Here is a 17,764-nt window from a genome sequence, read left to right as displayed (position 1 = left end):
ATATCACTTGTAATAGATTAGAGTTATTTATTGAAATTCATACAAAAACAAAAAGATTTTAAGTTTTTAGAGTTAAAAAAAAAGGTTTGGATAAAAGTAATAAAAGTTACAAAAAAAAAATTTATTTCCATTCTTCTACAAACATTATTGTATCGGATATCAAAAATATAAATATGTATACAAATTTTATATTTGTTTAAAAATAATTTAAAATAACAATTATTGCTTTGTGTTTTTGCAATGATTATGATTATGATATAAAATTTCAAGTGATATTAAATGATATTTTTCCATTAATCATATCGTTCTGAATAAAATTTCTTTTAATACTTAATTAAATGCACGATTTATATGTGTCTGACTACAATATGATAAAGAGAATACATAATAAATTTTCATTGATATAATTTGGTTTAAAATAGATAAATAATATTGTTTTATTAATAAAAATTTTGTGTGGGAACATAATGAGTTAAAAATACAAAAAAGACAATAACGTTTCAAAATGAATTCGAGATAAAACTTTAAATAATTTTTATTTAACCATTGTTTAATCAAAGAATTAAAATTAATTAGCATTTCATGAGTTGATAGTGTGGTACATATACGATGCGGTTGATACGAAAAAAAATCTTACTCAAATGAGAAAAAAAACATTTGTAAAAAAAAAGTTGGTATATATGGTTTTAAATTGAAATCAACGAGAAAATGAGGTATGGGAAGAATAAAGTTTTTTTTATGTTTTCAGCCTGAACTAAAATTATAACAAAAAAAAAGAAAAGTTCATAGACTTTAAAAAAATTATTATCTAGGTTTTCTAATATATGTTTCTTAACTTTTTCTTTAATTTATCAAATCAGACAGTTCATAAAAATTAAAACTTAACCAATAAATTACGTTTTCCAATATAAAGACAGCATCAATTTCGGTAGAAAAAATGTTTTAAAATACTTTGTTGTTTTTTGAAGCTTTGTTTAACTAACTTCTAGTACCAATATATTCTTTTCCGTTCGCCTGCAAAATATATAATTATTATATAGATACTTTTCTGCGTTTATTGGATTTTAAGGTAGGTATGAATACATAAAATGAAACGTTTATTCTTTTTAGATTTTTTTTATTTATTGCCGCATGATCAACTAAATAGACTAAACGTAAGTTTAATAATCATATTAGTTGGTGTTCCACTTCGTGGCCAACACCAAGTATTGTAATCGTCGGAAAAACCGACCACCTCAGATCGGGCTCAAACTTCGTATAAGCACGTTTTAGACATCCCACATTACGAAAATGGTGGTGGAAAATTTTTGATCCGGCCGGCCTGCCGGCCTTCCGGCCGGCCTGCCGGCCGGTGGTCCAAACTTTGCCTTATATCTCGAGAACGGCAATAGATAGAGACTTCGGGTTTGAAGTTTTCTATAGAAATGTGGGTGTAAAATTTCATTATTTCGCATTTTCAAAATCCAAGATGGCCGTCATCCGCCATTTTGAAATACCGTCAACCACTTTTCTTATAGCTAGAGATCTGAAATTTCAGTATGTTGTAGAGCTCAATGAGACATTTTCATCGATAATTCATACTTGAAAATCGGTCAAGCGGTTTAGCAAATATGGCGGCCTAAAGCAAAAAGTGTTTTTTCGATATATCTCAAGAACGGCTTGACCGATTTTGACCATCTTGGTATCAAATGAAAGGTATTGAGAAGCCCTACAACTGTCTAAAACATTTCAAGTTTCAAAAACATCCGCAAGAGGCGCTAAAAACAAAAACAAAAATTGCCTAACTTTAAAGGGCTATATCTCCTAACATCTGTTATCGTTTTCCTTTAAATTTTGATATGTTGTAGCCTGACTCAATATCTTTAACCAGTCCGAAAATGAAGAAATTCTATGTCACCGTTTAGAAGATATAGCTATTTGAAAAATTCTTGAATTTGAAAAGTTCTAAGAGCCATATCTCCTACACTGCTTGACCGATTTTGCTCATCTTAGTATCAAATTAAAGGTTTTGCAAATATCTACAACTTTCTAGAACATCAGAAACCTTTAAAACCATTCCTTCGGGACAAAAAATGCCAAAAGATGTTTTCGTAAAACAAAAAGCCGCCATTTTGTGTTCTGGAGGTGACCTTGAAAATTATTGAAATTTTTGTCAATTTATAGCCTGTTTAAATACCTTTCCAAAACTAGTCAAGAAATTTCTGTAGGTCTTATAGAACCAGAGATATGACCATTTTCATCCATCAAATTGCCGAATTTTACAAAAAAAATCAATTTTGCCTACTAATGCTGCTCACAAATCGCATTACAACGCATAAACAAACTTCTACACGTTGTGGGACACCAACTCTTATAACTGGACGCGTTATGATTGACTTTTTCTTATAAAATTGGTATGTAAAATAATTACAAAAAAATGTTTATATTTTCCCATACATGTGCTTTTTCGTTACACAAAAAAATTACCATTATGTACATACATGTGTGTACTTTATATTTTTGATACAAGTCTGAAAATTACCATGTCATCATCATAAAATCTCTATTTTCTTGAACAACAGCCAAAAATATTTTTCTTTTTATTAAAGTTGTGACAATACATACAATACCAAAATAATTTAATATTTGTTAAATAATACAAATACCTACATAATGTATATTGTGAGTCAAAACTATTTACCTTTTTCTGATTTTTTTGTGAAGTAACTTCTTACTATTTAATTAGCTTTTAGGTTCACTATAACACGAAAATGTTACAGATTGTAGGATTTAAGATGTGTTGTAATTACCAAAGAATCTGTTTGAAATTCTGCCAACATATGTTTTTGCCTTCTGAAGCGTGTTTTATTTGGTGACCTCAATGCAATTTTTCGCCTTGCAAAATAGTAATTCCATCAGTGAATTAAAAAAAAAAGAATTTTGCTTTTCCTTCGTCCTACATATTTTCAGCATCTTCTTCCGTTGCCGTCCTCTTATGTGAAATTTTATGATAAATGCATGGTTATTTGTCGGAGCTACCAACCGATTTATAAGCTCACATTATTGGTACAAACATCGGGTTCATACATGTGCTCGGGCATAACATGCCTGATATATGTACCATTTCTCAAACCAAATAGAATGCAGAGAATAGGCGAGGGGTGTATGTACCCTTTTTTCGTATTTGTGGAATAGCAGGAAATGAAAAGGAGATCAAGGAAGGAAAACGGCAATTCAATTCACGTTTTCGATGATGAATTTGAGTGAAAAATTCGAAGGCGTTAAGGTAAAAGTGGGTTATGATATTGAATCAGTATCACACGAAAGGAATTTTCTCTTCGCTCTATATTGACGTAGCAATAACGATTCGTGAATTTATGTACAGTGAAAATTGTCGAGAAGAGATAAATAACATCATTGATTTGATTTACTCCCATGAAAAATACTTCAATTTCCGCTTCAACTCCAAAGAAATGGAAAAAAGGAAAGGAAGAAGATGTTGAGAATGAAGGGAGTATGAACTCCATGATGCCAAAAGAAAAGAGTTCACTGCACGCTACTCAATGAATCAATTAAGTTTTCGTTAGTTTCCTTAATCATACCTTTTGTCTCTTTTCCCAATTAACTGTGCTATGCACTAAATGTAAAATTCATGGTGTGAAAATTTGAGCAGATCATCAAAAAGGACTCTTTTTTTCTACCCCATTCTCAATAGGATGTACGCGAACATTTCGATATTCAAATCACGCAGATATTTCCGTGAGATATAAACTTTTCCATCTCACTTTGCGTAGTTGCATTGACTCATTTGAAATTTCTACAGCATACGGATAATACTGTAATCAAAGGATTCTCAAAGGGACAAGCTGAGAGTTTTTGAAATTTAATAAGTTTTGAGAAAAAAAAAGTGAGGAAACTTTATATTCAATGCATTGCCTCCAGCAAGCTACATAAATCTATTTCACATGAGTTCATTTTTTACAGTTTCCAACTTTATGAAATTTCTTTAGGTGATGGAATACCTATAGGTAGGTACTTATAAAATGATTTATTGTTAATGAGTAAAAAGAATGAGAGGATATAATACTTTTTTTTAAATTTTCAAATCTAATATTTTTTTCTGGGATAACTTAAAATCTAAAATGAATCATATAACAATAAAATTGTAAATTCATCTAAAAATTATAATAAAAAAATAAATAAATCGAGGATCTGAACCACATGTATTTTCATGTATTAAAATGTCATAAATATTTCCCTTCAATTCAATTCTATCCAAAGGTGTGCTTAGCTATGAAGTGAGATTCTTGGCTCGGTTTAGTTAGGTATGCATACTGTGCAATAATTCCAACTAGAGAATCAAACTGCGTCTTTCGTGTTGATTCCACACATATTTTGTGCATAGCTTTCGAAGGTGGGTGGCTGTAATACAATGAGATATGGCAAAATATTTCCCGTTGATCGTGGAAAAGGAAAATAGAACATGTAGAAATTACAATGCGAATTCCAATATATATTCTTTTGTGCAAAATTAAATGGTATGCTCATTTCGCCACCATGCCTGGCACGTATCTCGCTCATTCTGTCTCCACATTTCCTCCCCTATTTTCCCATTCCGCATCGAATTCATCGTCCCATCGATATGAGAGGCGAATGATGGGGCGTCTGGGATGCCATGTAGCATCCAAAAGTGTGGAGAGTGGAACAGAGCAAAAAAAAATCGTGTAAAATTCATTCGCACTTTGATTCTTAATTCTAGTTGAGTTGAGACACATCCGCATCCCTTTCACGTACCCATTCTACCCTGCCACTCGTCAATCTCTCTGACGGTGACGGTATAAAACACATGATGTGTACTTTGCGAGTTGGGAACGAGTATGAGAAATCAATCTTTCTGCTCGCGTCGTCATTCACAGAAAAGGTGCATAAACTGATGCTTTTCCGTATGTGACTTTATGTGTTACGAATCACTTCTTCGATATTTCAACATTTTACTGCATACCCTGCACGGGTACAAAAGTAACAGATATTGTAAACTATTGCGGAATCACTAAATCATTGTGTATTTAATAAAAGATGATTTTCCGCATTATCTTATGAACAAGAATTTCCTAATCAAAAGAAAATTTTCTAAAAAGTAGAAACTTAAAGTTTTTGCTTACTTACAAAAAAAACTGATATACAATCCAGATGTTTAATTTATTGTAAGCTATAGCAAAGAACTAGGGCTAAAGAGCTAAGTTCTAAGTGGTTGTAAATTTTAGTTCTGAAATTACCTATTATTTCTCAAAAATTATATAATTAACGAGGTAAATTGTCGCTTCGCTCCAATTTACCTCGCCCCGCTTCGCGGGGATTTGTTGCGCTTCGCGCAAATTTTAGAAAAAGATAAATTGTGATAAAACATGCACTTATCAATATAAAAAAAATTGTAAAGAGAAAAAGTGAATTTCACACACCATTTATGGCGCCGAATTCAAAAAGTAGTCAAAAAAGCATGAATTTTATATGGGGGCTATGTGAAGGGGGGCTCTGGGGGGAAAATGAATGTCGTTGGTAAAAACCGCCTGGTATCAGTAGTCTCTGTACCAAATTTCATCACGATCGGACCAACGGTGTAGAAATGCATAGCTGAACAGACACCATATTTTAGAGAGACCTTTCTTTATTATATAGATCATTGGTATAAATGAAATTAAGTCGAGAATACTTGTTACCAATTTGATTAGTAACCAAATATATTTTTGAGCTTTAAAATAAAAGGTTGCATTTAAAAGCATCCACTTTCAATTGGATTACATTTAAATCACAGCATCTGTAAGCTTTGTAGAGCTTAGCTTTTTTCGCCCTCGTTCTTTGCTATCTTCTTCACAGACTCCCACAGAGCCATCATGTTTCGCACCCGCCGTGTGGCTGTCAAAGGAAATCCCGGGAAATCCGTCATCGTCAATGGAAAGGGCATTTCTATGCTGAAATCGTTTGGATGTCGCACGCCAAATTCACCCTTTTAATCTCTCCACTCGCAGTACACCGTTGCAGAGCGTCGCAGAATTCTGTCAATTTATTTATTTGATGTTTATTCAAATTTACGCCATATGAGTGAGCCCAGAAGAAGAAGCATGAATCGGTGATCCTTCTCAAAATATTATTCATGAGTTCACGAAATCGAATACAGTCGTGCCTCGTGGTAGGACCGTCGTCAAAATGACTTCTCCACGGTAAAACGGCTTCAGAATGAAGAATTTTGCCTTCGCAGTGGGACAATTAGTACTATTGGAAAGGTAGGATACTAATTGTCCCACTGCGAAGTCAAAATTCCTCATACTGAAGCCGTTTTACCGCGGAGAAGTCATTTTGACGACGGTCCTACCACGAGGTCACGACTGTAAATGCAAAAAGTACCGACACACAGAGATTTCCTTATTTAAATGTAATTTCCCTCTTCCTTTTCTAGAGTGTTTGCATATTAAAGGGTTGCATCTTTTAGTTATTAGCTGTGTTTCTTTCAGACACAGCTTTTGTGTACCGAGCAAAATCGAAAGTCGTCAGATCGGGCTCAAACTTGGGATGAGCACGAATTAGGGTCCCCACATTCCAAAAAACGTATGCGCCAAAAAATTTTTTTTCCGGCCGGCCGTCCGGCCGTCCGGCCGTCCGTCCGTCCGGCCGTCCGGAATCAATCGCTAAATTGCGAGAGAACGGTGATAGATAGAGACTTGCGGTAAACGGCAAAGTTTAAATATCGACTGGAAGACATCCGATTATGATGTCAAATTTTACCCCCCACCCCTCCGTCCGCCATTTTGAATAACCTCAAAATTTTGTTTTGCCTATATCTCAGCCCCTGTAATAGCTAAAAGTCTGAAATTTTTATATGTTGTAGAGGCCATCAATACCTTTCCAACGATACCTCATTTTTGAAAATCGGTCAAGCCGTTTAGTCAATATGGCCGCCACAATTTTTTATCGAAAATCGACCATAACTCGAAAACGGCTTGACCGATTTCGATCAACCCAGGCTCAAATGAAAGCTCTCAACAAGCCCTACAACTCTCTAGAACATCCGAAGTTTCAAAAGTGACCGCTAGGGGGCCAAAAATCAAAAACAAAATTTTCGATGAGTTTTCGATGAATATCTCGAAAACGCCATTATCGATTTTCTTCAAATTTTAATATGTTATAGCTGACTATATTATCTAGCTCCATGCCAAAAATGAAGAAAATCTATGTCTCCGTTCTCGAGATATAGCCTTCCAAAGTTGGCATGTCATATCTCGGGTTCTACAAGTCCGATTTTGATCAACTCAAGTGCAAATGAAAGGTTTCGTGAAGCCCTACAAATGTCTAGAACATTGCAACTTCGAGAAATGACCTCAAGAGGCGCTAAAATCAAAAACAATATTTTCGAAAATTTCGAACTCGAATTTTTCGAAAATGCTATTATCGATTTACTTCATATTTTAATATATTATAGTTGAGGTTAAGACCTTTCCAACGATAGCTCAAACTCGAAAATCTATGGAGCCGTTCCCGTGATATGGCGTTTTAAAGATTTCTTACGGTATGACTTTTCAACTTTTCCCGACTTTGAGCGTATTTAAACTAATTCGCGTTCTAGTTTGCTCTCACAAAATTGGTACACTGAAAGAAACACAGCTCTCGTAAGCTTGGTCAGCTTACCCGTACATTTTCTCTTTTCAACGCTAAAATTGCATAAAATGAAAAAAATGTGGAATAGATAGAGAACAAAAAGAAATACTTAAAAAGCTTGGAGCTCCTCACAAGAGCCTGACTTGCCATCCATTAACAACTTAAAACTTTTTCTTCTTTCATTATTAGGTTAAAAAATGACCTATGAAAGTATATTCAAATATAATTTTCATTGTTAATATTATTTTTTGTATGACATTTTTTAGAATAAGGGTGCAAAAATATAACTATAACAATTATATATTTTCAAATGAATACGAAATAATTCACAAAAAAATGATTAGGTATTAATTTAAAAATAGTTTTGCTGCGTACAGGAAAAAAGTTAAACATATGGCTGAAGGGGCATATTAATTAAATCCTTGTATATATATATATAATATTTTTCGTCTCTTCATAATCAATCGTATGCGCATTTTATATATTTATTAAATAGATATTACCTATGTATGTTGTACAAAGATACAGTGATGTATTATGTATGTGACATAGTGCCAGCAACAAAAGAACGAATCGCTATAATTACACAGGAGCGAGAGTGGATTTTAACTGTTGTTGGTCACATTTTTCTGATATGAGGGAAAATAGTGAGAATTTTTTTTTCTATTGCAATCAACTGCATTGAAAGTGGAATGACATGGAAACGATTAAATACGAAAATTATTAATCAACGTGTGGAATATATACAACAATATTCTGCTTGATTAAATACGTGTATTTTATTAAGTCAACAACCATTAATTTTCTACTGATTTGAGTATGAGCTGGGGTAGTGGAAATGATATTGTACTATACCTCACATATTGCCATTCTAATTAATAGCATTTTAATTAATTTTAAATAATTATTTGATGAAATTCAAATGCCATCCATTGACATTGCAATTGGAGTGCCGCATAGGTAGGTATATGAAATGAAAAGAGCGCCAATATATTGGAAAACGAAACTATTTTGGGGTTTTGTTATTTGTACGCCTCACATGTACACATCGTATCGACCTTTTAATTAACGAAATAGCAAGTGAGATCGCAGAATTGCGCGGCCAGAGAGAATGAGTTAGCAAAGTTAACAATTCTGTATCCTCTACGTCATTCACCGCCAAAATGTTTATGTTTACACGCTCACAGCATTGCGAGAGATTTTCCTTTATTGACTTTTCCGTGATTTCATGAACATGGATTTGGTCAGCCAGCACTATCATTTACATGAACTGCGAAACAAAACATTCAAATAGCCATATGATATAATACAATTCCAGAACGGAAAGCGCATATCTACATTTCAGCGATGATGCAAGAATGGTACCCATGAGGAAATATGTACCATTTCAAACTTTCCATTTAGTATTACTGATAATCTTGACTCTCTTGGCACAAAACTCTTGAAAAGTGCTTTGCTAAGTTTTGCTTTCAGCAAGTATTTCTTGCTCAAATTACTTTATAACCCCTAGATATGACTAATTATACAAACATACATATGAATGATAAAATGGGGCGAAAAGAAACATAAGAGCAATATTCTGAACTCTTACAATACAATGAGAGCAGGAAAGAGTTAAAATTTTTCTTCTGCTCTATATGATTTTTATTTTAAATAATGCTTTATTCCATGATGGATGGTTACAGAGTGGAATAGTTGAATTTAAATAAGCTAAGTCATATTTTCTCTGTCAGAATGGTAAGACAAAAATAGAACTACATAGTGTTGGTGGCCATTCTTTTCTTTGAGAATTTTGAAAAGTCATGAATGACAAGATACATTGTTTAGGGCATATGTATGTATTATGTTTTCTCACTAGACTACTCATGCATATATGTACAGTATACATACATATGTGTAATATAAGTAGTTAAAAATGCATTTTATAATTTTTATCTATTTTACTCTTGCTTTCTCAAGTCCTGTGAGTACCGTCGGCGGCGGCAGTTGAGGGTAATACTGCAGGCAGAGTGTGCACCGGAAAACATCAAAAGGAAACTTACCCCGTAGAGAAGAAAATTGGCCGGAAAATTTATGGACGAAAATGCAATTGTCGCGCGACACAAGCCAACCAAAGCGAAAGTTTATAATAGTTTTTGCCTATATAACGTAACACCAATTGTCTAGCATTATAAATTTGCCAGGAACAGGTTACACTATGAGAGAGAATTTAAAGGAAGATGGTACTACGAAGCATAAGGAGGAACATTACAAGACTCCATCCCTTTGCTCTTCAGCCAAAAGGATACGAGGGGAATCTACAGAAAAAAAGACCAAAAGTTCTCAATGCCAATGATATGTTTTGCGCACTGCTGCTGTAATTAATCCTACTTTAGGGAGGTTCGAAAAGTAACCATTATCCTTTGTCTTTTATTTTCTTACTTTTTTGCCATTACCAAAGATACATACTACATCTATACTTAAATCTTGTGTTTGTATCTCTAGATTTTTTTTTTGAAAAAAAAAAAATTCCGGACTTCAAATATTTTTTAAACATAAGTACTGTGAAATTTAAGAAAATTAAAAAAAAAATACATATCAAATTTTTTGTCATATGTACCTAATTAATAAAAAAAACTTATTAATACCTAATAGAAAATAAATTGTTTTTGAATAAATTTTTATACAATTAAAAAAGTAATAAAAATTCGTAATGTAACCTACTAACCTTAAGTAGTAGGTAAATGTAAAAGTGTGTTGCTGTTGCGTTGTCTCACGAAGCTGTCTATTGCCCTTTGGTGATTCTTAGCTTAAACAACGAGAAGCTCCCCTTAGTTCATGTCCCACTTCCCTAGAGCACTATTGCCACGTACAGTAGTATCAGTTGGCAAAGTGTAATAAAAGAAATGGATAAGTTTTCTCTTCACTGTGTCTTCGGTGTCGTCACTTTTGTTACATGCTCACAAAACGGTGCATCCCAGCACTCGATATACGATCTCTTGTGATTCACCTCTGTTCAGTGGAACACAATCCAGCATTCACATTTAATTTCATACAGTATAAAATACTTTCAAGTCTGTACAATTGAAGTTTCTTTAGCAAACAATGTTCAACACCTTTTTGTGAAATACATCTATCACCTTCTTTTCTGTGTCTCTCCTTTAGAGGTTGAGGTAATATCGTAGATACGACTTTCTTGCGTTTTCACCACCACCCTGTCACAGCACTCAAAAGCTACAACACTATGGCAAGTTATGGGGATGATGCTGTGGGTATGGAGTGTGTGGGAAAGTTGCTTTTGATGCACATAAAATGTGTGAAAGTTTCAAGAACACCCCTTGTAGGCGCTTTCTAATTAATTTTAATTACACACAAGGTTATTATTTCCATTAGTTTGAGAGCACGTAAATCTACCACTGAGTGTCTTGTTGAGTAGATGCATTAACTATGGACTAATTTGCTAAAAATATTCACATTTCACCTATGGTTAATTTGGGGGATGTGATTTTGTATATATGTAACTATGATGAGTGCCCGGCGAGAGCGCTCAGAATTTTGGGTTAAGAGAGAGGAAAATTTATACAGTCCCTTCAAATATTTAGACCCTAAATTAATCAATATAAGTATACAAGTTGCCACAGGGTGGATGAGGGTTGAAGTCCTTCTACCCTAAAATGTACACACTCAAAACTGACACTGCGTATCAAAAATGCAAAAGAGTGGCCCAATTGCAGAATGTTGAGGAATATTCATTGGATAAATTTTAAATACGTCTCCACTATGTATGATGTCTGTTCATTTGACTCTCTGGCGCTGTCTGTTTGAAAATAAACTGCCAACAGACTTAATTGCATTTGCATAAATAACAAATTCCATCCGAGAGAGCACGATGCTGATAAGGAATGTAGGTGGGTGAGATAAATCAATTCAGATATTCATATTTCCCAAATACAACCACACACAGTTTGCAATCAAAAATTAAAATTCCACAAGTTTTTACCGCAGTTTTCGTCACGAATTGAACTAACTTTATTTTCGTGATAAAATCCACCTCCCTTTGAGATAAAATCACTCGGTTAATGGTCTTTGATTAGCTAAATCACTTTCTCAAGAGTCACCAAAAAAAAGTAGTCTGAGCAGATGGTCTAAATCTCACGAGGAGAAGTGAACGTCTGCCGTGAATCGCGTTCACTGAATGACTGCACATCGGACAGACACTTGTCTCGTACTGAGGAAGCCAACACATTCACCCTTGGTTGTTGAGACTGAACTCCACAAGAGAGATCCACGGCGGCTCGCAACCCTCACGCGATAGAATGAATTTCCACGAGACGAGTCTCACCGACCCTAACACAGTGAATTTCTCGTACAATATTGGTGGTTGTATATACAATTTTCCCAATGAAACGGAGGGTTAAATTCGGCTGGCTGAGAGATTCATGTGCCACGGTGCTCTCTTCTCTCTCACATTTTCCACGAGTCGGGGGTGATGTGTTACCAACAACACCGATAGCAATATGCACAAGGGCGCACGCGCCATTTTCAACCCCTCTAGAAGTTAAAACCACTGCCCGTGTCTATATGCCGCTGAAGGGTAAGTTTGGCTCTCAGCACACCGAAATGACTGCACAGAGTATCTTCTTTCCTATGTACAAACTGCTAATGTACAGGGATGTCTTCTTCACTTTAACTTTTTTTTTACGGAGTGTCGGTAAAGAATTTATTGCAAATAGTAAACTTTCTATTTTTTGGCAAGCACACCCCAATGCCATATTTCCTCACCGGCATTTTCCACTCTAACGTGTTGTCTTGAAAGACAATTTAGTTCCAACTGATTTCAACCAATTTTCTCCTTATATACTACATCCGCTCACCCCAAGGTTGACAATCCTTCTGCCCATTAACAAAATCAAGAGACACAAACTACGAATCTGGAATAAATCTCTTCTCGATGTGACACAATTTTCGATAGAGGTACAATAGATAATTAAATCCAATTCCTCCCTTTTCTTCGGCTACCATACCCCTCCCCCGCCCCCGAACCCTTCCAAAAGACACAAGGATATGAGGATATTAAGTGGCGAAAAGACACCCCGTTCAGGTCGTTGTGTCTCCTTGTCGGCCAGACAAGGGCACTTGTATATCCACATCAAATCCCAACTATCCACCCTTCGTAGCTATGTCTCTCATTGATGGCTGACTTTCGTGGTGGATTTATGTACATATATACATATACAGCAGACACCGAGGGGTCAACAACCACAGGTAATTAATAACAATTACACCTTAGCATGCAATGTTCCACAGAAGGGAAAATATCTCGCATATAGACGACTTCTCTTGGAGTTTATTTTCATCCAAATATTCACCACCATTGCTTCCACTTCTTCCATTTCCTGGAAATTTCTTGTTTATTTGGTCCACCTCCAACCACTGTAACTCCTGTAGATGTATTAATTAATCAAATTCAGGAACATGCATGTGTTATACCATTCTGATAATAATTGTTATCATGGTAGAAACATCTCTTTAACATATTTCACCATAAAAAATTGGAATTAGGTTTGCTTCTTGAATTTCTAACAAAAAAATCTATTGTTTTTGGGAAACATTAGATTTTTTTTTGTATTCTGTAATAATAAATTTGAAAACTCTTTTGCACATTATTGGCTAATTAATTGTAGAGCCTGAAGAAACCTTTAAATAAGACGAATTGTCGCTATTCGATATTCCTATAAAAGTTCTGTCGAAATATCACGAGTTAAATATGAAATGCAATATCTATACCTAATAATAGATATTTGTTCCTTTGGAGCTTAATGCTTCGGGTACATCTCCATATATCCAACCAAATGCTACATACTTTGGTCTCCCAATTTTTATCGATTGAAATATCCGCATTTCTCCGTATTCCCAATGTTGAAAATATTATGCATCACTGTCCCCTTGACTTTTTCCCCACGGTATAGCACGGAATCTACACTCACCGCATGCAGGAGTACAAAAAAAGGAGTACAATGCAAAGAGGGTGAAACGTATATATAGTGCACCCATGTAGAGATTTCATGTGGGGTGAAATTGTGGAAAATTTCACAAATAGAGCAGAGCTGTGCATATTTGCATGAATGAGGAAATATAAAGTGAGAAAACACATACTGATGGTTGGAAGCAAAATAAGAAAGACTCTCGCTTGATTGACGACGTCGCGTTCAGCAGTGTGCAAGGAAAAGTTCATCAATTCTCACTCTCTCCTCCTATCGCAACCATCTATTCACGCACACGAGATGCATGGGGAACATAATCGAAATTTTTTACGATATGCGGAGTTCTCCATCAAAAGCTTTCTCATTCAATAAAGTAAGAATATTTCACAAAGTCTCCTCGCCTTACATTTCCAATTAATTACAGCGTGTTTCTTTTTTTTTCTCATCTCACCAGCAAATTAATTTATTACACAGAATAGGAAATTTTAGGACATCATTCTCTTCTCGTGAGACTTTTTTTCCCCCAATTAATTTGCCTTTGATGTTACTTTAATAATGTTCCTCTATTAACGGCACCAGGTTATTTTTCAGACAAAAAAGAACGACATTAATGCACACAAGCACACCCTTAGAAAATCCAACAACTAATGAGATTAGTGATATTCAATCCAACGAACGAGGGTGCGATTGGGTATATACGCAAATCCGATTGTGGAAGTGAAATATGAGCGCTCACCCAATGAACCCCCAACTAAGAGTATATCCCACGAAATACACAAATTATCGATTGGAAATCATTTGATAAGTAATTCTGCTCAATGGTAGATGCTCTGAATGTCGCACGAGTCAATTTGTGCATGAAACCATGTAAGAGTAGTGCATGAAATTCATAAAGGATCCCACCCCCTGACCCGTGTGACTAATGCTGGCATACAAATGCAGCCCTAAGGAGTGTTTCATAGAAAACATTTTCGGTGCAATAAACACACCCTCAGAAATTGAACATTAAGGCTCCAATTGAACTGTGTGAATCTTTCTATAGCGTCAGCAGCACTGGAACTTGAGGGACAAACTGCTATTTTCATCACGAATCTCTAATAATGGTAATCTCATTTCTTCGGTAAAATTTGTCCCACAGGGATTCTCCCGAAATGGTGGGTGTAAGTCAGTTACACATATTCGGCACATTTATGTGAGGCAAGAGAATATAATTTACGATTACACGGTGAGATTTTTATCGTCTTAGACTTGTGTAACAACTTTGTTACCCAAGTCCTTAAGCAACTCAATTTCATCTTGTCCAATTGCATCATCAACGAAACAGGTGTTGTTGTTTTTAAGCATGCCGCAGCATCTGCTGAAGTTCTCATATAATTCTTATGAAGTATATAAGTAATGTATGCACATAATTCTTTTTAATATTATTCTGGTCAAAAGGAGTAAACCTAGAATATGCCATATTCAATAAGAGACTTCAATAAAAAAAAAATGATATATTAAACTATCTATTCAATAAAAAAAACACAATAATAACTCATCAATAATTATAAATAAACTATTAATAATAAACCATAACAAAATATTTGAAAAGCATGAAGGTTACAATAATGGGGTTTCCGCATGAATTTACGGGAATATTTAATAAAACTCAATAAAATGGGGCACGGTGCTCATTAAAATAATATTATTCTTCAAACTAATCAATTTGAATTTATTCTGTTTTACTGAATTAAAATCATAATCAATTATTTGCATATACAAGCTATATGTGAAAATAGTTACCCCTACACCCAATAAAATAGAAAATATAAAATCAATTTAGCAAGCATTACCTATATTATTTAAATATTGCGTTTTGTGCGTTTATGGGAAAATTCAATATTATAATTTTACAGTTAAAAGAATACTACGAAGGGTAAAGTTAATTGTAAAAATATTCAATAAAAGAAATTATGCACAGAAAATTTCATATAAAAACAATTGAAAAGAATATAATGTTTAATTCTCTCGAGGCTGACTTTCATTCAAGTTCAACTATGTACCAAATAATATATAGGTACCGATATATGTATAAAAGCAATAAATTCTTATTTTCTGTTTTGCATTACTTGCTCTTTTGATGCACAATAAATAATAAAAATGATATAATATACAACCCAAAATACTTATATTTCTGAACCATCCTGCAACAGAGATAAACTTCTCAGAAATCGTCAATCGTCAGACCTCGATGTCAACCACATCCGTGAAGATGTTGTTTTCGTTCTAAATCACCGCATACGCAATCGATTTGTAGTGATAAACAGATTTATTGGCGAGGGTTTCTCATCGGCACCCCAAAAATAGTCCATCGGGACTGGCAAGGAAGACTCATTTTGGAAGGGATGTTTCTTGTGCAAAGATATTTTTTCGCATTTCCCTTTCCATTAAGGATATGAATGCAAAGAAATCCAATTGGTACGATTTATTTATTTTTGGGGGAAATAGGAGTGTAAAAATATTCTAAAAATGTGAATTTTATGCCTCTCACCAATTTCACGATATAAATATATAATTAAATTCTAAAGACTTTAATTTACTATCACTGCATCCCCTTCCGTGGTGGGTACTTCCGATTCTCATTCTGAAAACACTTTACATAAAATGCACCATTGAGCTTTATATGCTAAGCTTTATCCGCTCTATCTTTTTCTATTTGGATACCTATGTATGTATATAGCCGTGTATCCCTTTTGTAAAATAAAATAAGGAAGTGAAAGGGATTTCGCGTGATATTCGCACATGACATCGATTAGCTAGTAGAGTGGAGTTTATATCTTATTACCTAATGTTAAATAGGTTAAATATTTATGATTTTTCTAAAATACAAATATTTCAAAAAATGAAGAAAGCATTTTAACGTGTTGCAGACAAAATTTTAGTTATTTTTTTTAAGTTCTGCAATATTAAGTAGATCGCAGTGCTAAATGGAATGCACTATATAATTTCAATAGTAACCCCTAGTCCTCTCGAATGAGAGCTACAAAATTTGAGCACATAAAAACCAACAATTTTCTGTTTAGCAATTTTGCTGTGCACAAAACTTTCGAAACCATAACTAATCCATTGTAGACGGATTATAAATAAATGTGGGATGGGAAGTTTGGCGGAAAAGCCATGTATTTGAATTAATACAGTTTGAGACAATAGAGGGGCACGTAGAAAAACATGAATATTGTGTGTGCTCAAGTATTCACGATCGGAAAACAAAAGAAAGCGTCAAGGGTTGAAGAAGGAAGCCCCCGGGGGTGGATTTCGTTTCGTTTTCCATTCTTCATGCCTCGCAGCCAAGAGCATTGCATGGTTATTGTCGTTATTGTTTTATTGAATCTCATTAGCTTTTCTTAATTGCTCCGGGAGTGTCGCTATATATCTATGCAAAATATAATCCACCAAACATGTGGGAATAATTAATGTATGGAAGGGGGGAAAGGAATAGGCTGGCTGTATACAATAGAAACTAAAGGGAGGAACGGGTGTCGGTGGCAACCCCTTCATTAATATCAAAGTGTTTGCGGCATAATAAACCTTCATTAAACATCAATGAATGAAGGAAAATCACTGCAATAAGTCAAAATGCGTGAATTATTGAGAAACTTCCCTTTTTCCTCGCCATTTTCTTGTTTTGTAAACCGTTGGCTTCATGACCGTTACATGCCTGTATTTCAAAACTCATCGACTATACTTTTAAAGTTTTTATTAGTTTACATATTCATATTTAGAAAAAAATATATAAAAAATTAAAATAATGCTTGAACAACTCAAGGTGAGACAACATTTATCTTTACTTTTATCACTATGCTATGAAATATACTAATAATCTAGTTTTGGGTGGGAGTCTGTTGATGCGTGAAGGCTGCTTAAGAAAATCGGTTAATCTCATATATAGAGCTCTTAACATTCTAGCCTTTTCTACTCGCATCTGTTTGACCTAGAGCTAGATCATAATATAAGTTTTCTAAAAGGTTAAAATGAGTAAAAGAGATACACAATAGTGTAATCTCTTATTCTTTTCCATAAAAATGATTAAATATTAATAATGCTTGAATCTGTACATAGGAGAGTGATAAGGCCATTACATTACCATAGGTATCTGTTTCGATGGATATAAAAGCGCAAGTGAGACCTATGTC

The 17,764-nt window shown here is 34.3% G+C and overlaps 1 protein-coding gene across 1 annotated transcript in view; it reads right to left on the bottom strand.

Annotated features, from left to right (window-relative positions):
- LOC129797441 (uncharacterized) overlaps positions 1–11,979 on the bottom strand; it is a 109,133-nt gene extending 97,154 nt beyond the window's left edge. Inside the window, exon 1 of the mRNA XM_055839999.1 lies at positions 10,337–11,979. The gene's annotated coding sequence lies outside the window, so the exon portion shown is untranslated. The remainder of the gene's footprint in view (positions 1–10,336) is intronic.
- Positions 11,980–17,764: the final 5,785 nt, after the last annotated feature.

The sequence above is a fragment of the Lutzomyia longipalpis genome, chromosome 1 (assembly GCF_024334085.1).
Source record: "Lutzomyia longipalpis isolate SR_M1_2022 chromosome 1, ASM2433408v1".
Lineage (NCBI taxonomy): Eukaryota > Metazoa > Arthropoda > Insecta > Diptera > Psychodidae > Lutzomyia > Lutzomyia longipalpis.
The sequence above is the reverse complement of the archived record's forward strand: the minus strand, read 5'-3'. Positions and strand labels throughout refer to the sequence as shown.